The sequence below is a fragment of the Oncorhynchus clarkii genome, chromosome 4 (assembly GCF_045791955.1).
Source record: "Oncorhynchus clarkii lewisi isolate Uvic-CL-2024 chromosome 4, UVic_Ocla_1.0, whole genome shotgun sequence".
Lineage (NCBI taxonomy): Eukaryota > Metazoa > Chordata > Actinopteri > Salmoniformes > Salmonidae > Oncorhynchus > Oncorhynchus clarkii.
Genome location: NC_092150.1, coordinates 32,945,295 through 32,953,977, shown reverse-complemented (window position 1 = coordinate 32,953,977; position 8,683 = coordinate 32,945,295).

Below are 8,683 nucleotides of genomic sequence, written 5' to 3'. Positions count from 1 at the left end.
AGATTATTTCCCTGCAATTCTACACATTTTGCTGTGGGGCGTAGAGAACATTTAGCCGTTTTAAAGCTATTTTAATGCAATTCTACACATTTTGACATGTCTTATGCATGTTATGAGACATGAGTGACTCAAAACAAAAAACTCTGTGGGCCCCATGGGGGCCGAGGCCCCTGGGGACGTAATCTGGCCATGATAACTACAATATTTATACTGAACAAAAATAAGCACAACATGCAACAATTTCAAAGATTTTACCGATTTACAGTTCATATAAGGAAATCAGTTAATAATTTAAATGAATTCATTAGACCCTAATCTATAGATTTCAAATGACTGGGAATACAGATACACAATCTGTGGGTCACAGATACCTTAAAGAAAAGGTAGGGGTGTGGATCAGAAAACCAGTCAGTATCTGGTGTGACCACCATTTGACTCATGCAGCGTGACACATCTTCACATAGAGATGATCAGGCTGTTGATTGTGGCATGTGGACTGTTGTCCCACTCCTCTTCAACGGTTCGACAAAGTTGCTGGATATTGGAGTGAACTGGAACACGTTGTCGTACACGTTGATCCAGAGCATCCCAAACATGCTCAATAAGTGACATGTCTGGTGAGAATCCATTTCCAGCTTCCATCAGGTGATGGTTGAGAGAATGCCAAGAGGACGGACACCCCTTCAATTAGTGGATTGGGCTATTTCAGCCACACCCGTTGCTGACAGGTGTATAAAATCAAGCACACAGCCAAACAAACATTGGCAGTTGAATGGCCTTACTGAAAAGCTCAGTGACTTTCAACGTGGCACCGTCATAGGATGCCACCTTTCCAACAAGTCAATTTTCTACCCTGCTAGAGCTACCACGGTCAACTGTAAGTGCTGTTATTGTGAAGTAGAAACGTCTAGGAGCAACAATGGCTCAGCTGAGAAGTGGTAGGCCACACAAGCTCACAGAACGGAACTGCTGAAGCGCCTAGTGCATAAAAATCGTCTGTCCTCAGTTGCAACACTCACTACCGAGTTCCAAACTGCCACTGGAAGCAAGGTCAGCACAATAACTGTTCATGGGGAGCTTCATGAAATCAGTTTCAATGGCCGAGCAGCTACACACAGCCTAAGATCACCATGCGCAATGCCAAGCGCCGGCTGAAGCACGCCGCCATTGGAATCTGGAGCAGTGGAAATGCTTTCTTTGGAGTGATGAATCACGCTTCACCAGCATACAATGACAATCTTCCCGATTCTGTGCTTCTAACTTTGTGGCAACAGTTTGTGGAAGGCCCTTTCCTGTTTCAGCATGGCAATGCCCCCATACATAAAGCGAGGTCTCTACAGAAATTGTTTGTCGAGATTGGTGTGGAAGAACTTGACTGGCCTCCACAGAGCCCTGACCTCAACCCCATCGAACACCTTTGGGATGAATTGGAACTCCAATTGCGAGCCAGGCCTAATCGCCCAACATCAGTGCCTACCTGACTAATGCTTGTGGCTGAATGGAAGCAAGTCCCCACAGGAACGTTACATCTACTGTTGCGGAAAGTCTTCCCAGAAGAGTGGAGGCTGTTATAGCAGCAAAGGGGAGACCAACTCTATATTAATGCCCATGATTTTTAAATGAGATGTTCAACAAGCAGGTGTCCACATACATTTGAATGTACACAGTGCGTTCAGAAAGTATTCATACCCCTTGACTTATTCTACATTTTGATGTGTTGGACTGAATTCAAAATGTATTCAATTAATTGTTTTTCACTCACCCACCTACACACAATACTCCATATTGACAAAGTGAAAACATGTTCTGAGACATTTAAAAAGTGTAAAAAATAAATATACAGAAATATCTAATTTACAGAGTATTCACACCCCAGAGTCAATGCTTTGTAGATGCACCTTTGACAGCCATTAAAGCTGTGAGCCTTTATGGGTAAGTCTATAAGAGCTTTCCACACCTGGATTGTGCAACATTTGCCCATTATTCTTTTCAAAATTCTTCAAGCTCCGTCAAGGGGTTGTTGATTATTACAAGACACTATTTTCAGGTCTTGCCATATATTTAAGCAAATTTCAGTCAAAACTAACTTGGCCACTCAGGAACATTCACTGTCTTCTTGGTAAGCTACTCCAGTGTAGATTTGGCCTTGTGTTTTAAGCTGAAAGGTGTCTGGTGGAAAGCAGACAGAACCAGGTTCTCCTCTAGGATTTTGCCTGTGCTTAGCTCCATTCCGACAGGTAGCCTAGTGGTTTGAGCATTGGGACAGTAACCGAAATGTTGCTAGATCGAATCCCTGAGCTGACAAAGTACAAATCTGTCATTCAGCCCCCGAACAGGGCAGTTAACCCACTGTTCCTAGGCCGTCATTGTAAATGTTCTTAACTGACTTTCCTAGTTAAATAAAGGTTAAATAAAATAAAACATGTAAAAATCCATTTATTTGTTATCCTGAAAAATTCCCCCGTCCTTAATGATTACAAGCATATTCATAACATGATGCAGTCACCAATATGCTTGAAAATATGGAGTGGTACTCAGTGATGTGTTGGATTTGCCTTGAAGATAACACTTTGTACTCAAGGCAAAAATGTAATTGCTTTGCCACATTTTTTGCAGTATTACTTTAGCACTTTGTTGCCAACAGAATGCATCTTTTCGAATATTTAGATTCTGTACAGGCTTCCTGCTTTTCACTCTGTCAATTAGGTTAGTATTGTGGAGTAACTACAATGTTGTTGATCGCTTCCTCGGGTATCTCCTATCACAGCCTGAAACTCTAACTGTTTTAAAGTCACCATAGGCCTCATGGTGAAATCCCTGAGCGGTTCCCTTCCTCTCCGACAAAGCTACTTCTATAAAAGGGCTGGGGCCATATGTGGGCTTCTGGATTATTAGGCAACGGGCAGAAAACTTGACATGGAGACCAGAAAGAGCACCACTCCAGATGAAAAGTTCAAACAAAATAACAGGGTATAAAGTGTAACGGCTGGCAAAGTTTAAATGCTACACTATTACTTTATGTCAGTGACGCAACTCTGTTATATGATAGGCCCCACAGAACTTTTAGTGTCCCTTTTAGTGCCCATGAAAGGCTTGAAACTAAAATAAGCTCTTCATAATAATGACAAGGTTTACAATTTAATTGACATTTTAAGGAAAACAGAGGTTTAACTTTGGAGTGAAAGGCTACTCTTTCCCAGGATGTGGTACTTATGTGCTACTCACTCATCTGTGATGATGTTCCCATTGGGGGTTTCCCCCAAATCACCCCAATGACAAGGGAGCATTGTAACAGTATTGGGTGACACAGAGAAGTTGCTCTGTGGGTTGTTTACTGAAAACAACAGTTGGCATTGTGCTTGTATAATTGGAGGGAAACGGGCAAACCACGGTATGTCAGCACCATTTCTGATTATGCAAAGAAGTAATTCAAAACATTTTAGGTTCCCACATCACAATCCCTATTATACAGTAACATGCACTAGCCCAACACAAAATACTTGACCATGATAACCTACTAAACCTAGTAACAACCTGTTCTTTCTGAATATGCAAAGGACATTGATTAATCTACAAGTAATTCAAAGAGTTTTAGGTTCCCATAGGACAATCACTTTCCAAAAATACAGTAAGCACATGCATTTGGCAGGTAGCCTAGTGGTTAGAGCGTTGGACTAGTAACCGAGCATTTCCAGAGATGTTCGATCGGGTTCAAGTCCGGGCCCTGGCTGGGCCACTCAAGGACATTCAGAGACTTGTCCCGAAGCCACGCCTGCGTTGTCTTGGCTGTGTGCTTAGGGTTGTTGTCCTGGCTGTGTGCTTAGGGTCGTTGTCCTGTTGGAAGGTGAACCATCTGCCATTTGGGATGCTGTAACTTTAGCAACTGATTAGGAAGGTTAGGAAGTAACAGGTTGCTTAGCAACTGCCAGACACAGTGGGTAATAAAACATATTTTTTCTTTTCAGAGTCTTACAACAATAGCCATCCGACCACGAATTGGGTCAAACAACTACATTATATAACATACAGTGCCTTCGAAAAATGTATTAAAATGGACTAAATGCATTAAAAAAACTCAGCAGTGCCAAAGCGAAAACAGGTTTTTAGAAATTTTTGCAAAATTATTAAAAATAAAAAACGGAAATGACAAGCGTCATGTCTGGAGGAAACCTGGCACCATCCCTACGGTGAAGCATCATCATGCTGTGGGGATTTTTTTCCAGCTGCAGTTAGGATTGAGGAAAAAAAATTAATGAACAGAGCAAAGTACAGAGAGATCCTTGGTGAAAATCTACTCCAGAGCACTCAGGACCTCAGACTGCTCTAAGCAGAGTGCTCTGGTGTAGATTTTCACCAAGGATCTCTCTGTACTTTGCTCTGTCCATTCATTTTTTCCTCAATCCTGACTGCAGCTGGAAAAAAATCCCCACAGCATGATGATGTCACCACCATGCTTCACCGTAGGGATGGTGCCAGGTTTCCTCCAGACATGACGTTTGTCATTTCCGTTATTTATTTTTAATAATTTTGCAAAAATTTCTAAAAACCTGTTTTCGCTTTGGCATTACGGGGAATTGTGTGTAGATTGCTGAGTTTTTTTAATGCATTTAGTCCATTTTAATACATTTTTCGAAGGCACTGTATGTTATATAATGTAGTTGTTTGACCCAATTCGTGGTCGGATGGCTATTGTTGTAAGACTCTGAAACCAAATATGTTGTATTACCCACTGTGTCTGGCAGTTGCTAAGCAACCTGTTACTTCCTAACCAGGGTACATTCAGTTGCTAAAGCTGCTCCAATCTTATACAGCATCCCAAATGGCATCCTATTCCCTTTATAGTGCACTATACAGGGAATGAAGTGTAAATTAGGACACACCCTTAGTTTTCAACTAGTCAAGTGTCAGCTCGCTCTTGTTTCCACCACAACATAAACAGCAGCATTACCATGGCACTGGCCACTAGATTCTCTGCTCTGACACATATACAATGTAAACATAAACATGTAACAGGCACCCTATTCCCTATATAGTGTGCTACTTTTGACCAGGGCCCAGGGCCCTCAAGGCTCTAGTCTATATAGTGCACTATGTAGAGAATATGGTACCATTTGGGACTCATGCTGAGGGTGAGTAGCATGTGTTGTGTTACTAACCCTTTACACTCGTGGGAATTGGCCTATATGGACAGGGGTACCTTTAAGTGTTTCTTACAGAAGAAATATGGAAATGTGTAACCATGGTAACAATAAAATGGGAACAGTTTGGAGATGACGGGAAATGATTAGACTGAAGGTGAGGACACAACAGTTCACCTGACACAAGATTGTTGATTGTATGTGCATTTTAGATTCATTATACGTTTTACCAGATTTGTTGATAACGAAATATGAAAATACTCTGGATACATTCAGTAACATAAGAATATTCTTGGAACATTTCGGGTAGGCGCAACATAAGACAAACAAATGACAACGGTTAGAGTGAGAGGTCTAACTGGTGTTTCCAAGTGGTCACACCTCTCCAGTTCCTAAGTCATTTCAAATCACTTCTATGACTCAAAGAAGAGTCTTCAACTATAAGGTGATTTTTTGCGCTCTCTAGCTGTGCCGTTTCGGAACTAGAGCAAGCACATCTTGTAGTTGTTTTGAATGGAACACAACCCTGCGTACCCATCTTTAAACATTTACAGTTGTTGTTTACGCAACTGTAAAAAACGGGCCATTATAAATCGCAATCTGGGTCAGGTAGGCATAATTTGAAAGCTTGTTCTATTGCCAACATGACTAGCTAAATTATAAAATACGATCTTACAGTGTAAGACTTTCGCAAGGCAATTCAGAGAAGCAGAATGTAATTTTGGTGGGCATGGAATGGAGTCATAAGTGTACTCAGATGCATGGTCCCCGGCAAATTTGATTTACAATACGATACAAATAGGCACATTCTGTTCAGGCCAACCCAGGGTATAACGCCATGTCATCTTGTAACTGTACATCAAACATAGTGATCATAAACGTTGACACTGTATATTACACGCTTTTGATGATATGGAAATGTACACAGGTGTTTGGCTTGGAGGGGCCAAACTGATGCTTGTCATTTTCTGAAAATAAATACTCTAAATGACAATTTTTTAAATATTTTTATTTGGAATTCGGGAGAAATGTTGTCAAGTGTACAGAATAAAACAAACATTTTCATTTTACCCAAACATATACCGATAAATAGTAAAACCAGAGAAACTGAATTTTGCGGTGGTCCCTTCAGGGGAAGTTGCTAGAGGCAGGTTGATTTGTTGCTAAAAGTTGCTGAAGACGTTGTGATGTCATTGCATGATGACGTCATTACATAATAACGTAAAACTGCGTTATTACGTAGAATACACAATAATGTTACTCAAATTGACTGGCCATCTCGGAGTCAAACATGATTTGACATTTGTTAGTTTCGATTTGTTTGTTTATAATTGCATATTTGTATTTGTAAAAGTAATAAAACACAACACTTTATATGATCAGATATTTTTTAAACGCATTGAATTATTAAACAATTACATGTTATTGAACCATTGCATTTCATTTATTTTCTTTTTAACTGGTAAACCTACACATTCTGAACAATTCTAGTTTTAAGCAGTGTTTTGGTAGTTAGTTAACATGCTACCTAACTGATCAACAATTATAGGTACAAGCTAATAACAAGGTATATATGCTATCTTATTGAACCAGCATCTTAACTCAAATAATGATGTGTGCGCTAGGCATCTCTCTCCAGGTTGTTGTGCTGCTTGGCTGGATAGCTGCTCACTGATTTCCTCCAGATATTGCCACTTTTCTTGCTCACACTGCAGTACACACTGCCACCATCAGCTGTGTGTCTCCGCCAGTTCCAGAAAGTCCACTCCTTGCATACGTACTGTAAATATGATGGGATCATAGATTGGCAAGAAAATCCTCTTCATCTTCACTGTCGAACGGCATTGTCACGGAGCTGGAACCAGCAGAAGAGGGTGGAGGGGCCTTAAAGCTCGATGTGTCTATGGTGCCAAGCTGCTGCAGAACTTCACTCCGTAGTTTATGCTGGTAACAGGTATCGCCAAGCCAGCTTCAGTCCATACCGCACCAGGAGTATGGAGTTGAGAGTGTGCAGTGACGTTCTATTTATTATCTTTGACTTGACCACAAATATTTGTCTGAACAGCCATTCAACCTCCACATTCGAGTGTGGCAAGGATTGCATCTTTGCACACTTCTTCAAATGGATTTGACCCGGAAGAGTTTGTGTAGTTATTCACTCCAAAACGTGACTGTATTTTCAGTTGAGTCCCACCTAAACAGATGGATGTTTCTTCATCGAGAAACAATTGTATCAATTGTTTGGGGCTGGTACCCCAGTAGCTCAGCTACTTTAATCATTTAATTGGTGCCTTTATTGTGCTTTAGCGTTTCCTTAACACTGAACAAGGCCATGTTTCACACGGCTTCAAGGTTGTCTGGGAGCCTTGCTTACAGCTCCTTGCTTAAAGCAACAATGTAGTTGATGCACCATCTCCGAATGACCTTTTCGTCCTCTGGCGCAAGACTGAGTTGGTACACCGTACTCTCGAAAAAGGTACCCAAGGTAAGGTGATGGACTGAGATGTCCATCAATGGCATCCTTCAGGACATCAATTCTTGCCATAGGGTTGACTACTCTGCTGCTAATTGATGTTAAGAGGTGTACCAGATTGTCCAAAAGCTTGACAGGATCTGTTTGCTCTCTCCCTCAAATGACTTCACTGCAACTTATACGTCGGACAGAATTGATTTCAAGAATGTCAGGTAGACATAGTTGGTCTTGTCCATGTACATTGAGTGGAGCACATCCGCCATGTAGCAATGCTCACTGGCCTTGGTCAACTCAAAGTGGAGTTTCAGTTCTTGGGCCTCCCGGGTGGCGCAGTGGTTAAGGGCGCTAGCGCAAGCTGTGCCACCAGAGACTCTGGGTTTGGAAGTTTGTTGCTGCCACAGAATTTTAAAATTTGAAAAGGCAGCTTTGCAAGTCATACCTAAATGGTCACATGCTAGCAGCGAACAATGCTCCACAATGGCCAGTGCAATAGTACCTTCTGCAGTTATCCACTTTCATAACCAACCATGGTAATGTAGACTGCGTTGCGGGGTTGTACGGTTTTGATTTATTTATATGCTTTGCTATAGTACAATGTTTTTTGTTGTCATACATTTTTGAAAGCATATCTGATTTGCAGGACGCACAGTATGCCCGACAATCATCCCCGATTACGGGCTTCAGTCACCCTTTAAATTCAGGTACAGACTCCCACTCGTCTGTACAATTTTGATTGAGACATGTTGATTGATGTAAGTTCTGTTCAAGATCAAACATTCGTGACCAACTATATTCTTTGGGTTTGTCTCGTCGAATGAATACTACTGCTGCAGTCAGCCGACAATGATATGCAATTTGTTGAAATTGCTGCTGGCCTGCTGCTTCCATGTGCACGAGCTGTGCGCCTGCTGCTGACGTCACTCACAATGCACTTTTGCAGTCAGGCACGTGTGTTGTGACTGAGTGTATGACAGAGAAAATCATTTTTGTGTCATTTAGAGGGAAATTGTGTGCATTTTAGCGTTTGAGTCACTTTTCAAAAGTTGCTAAAAGTTTTTTTAAATTATTTTTT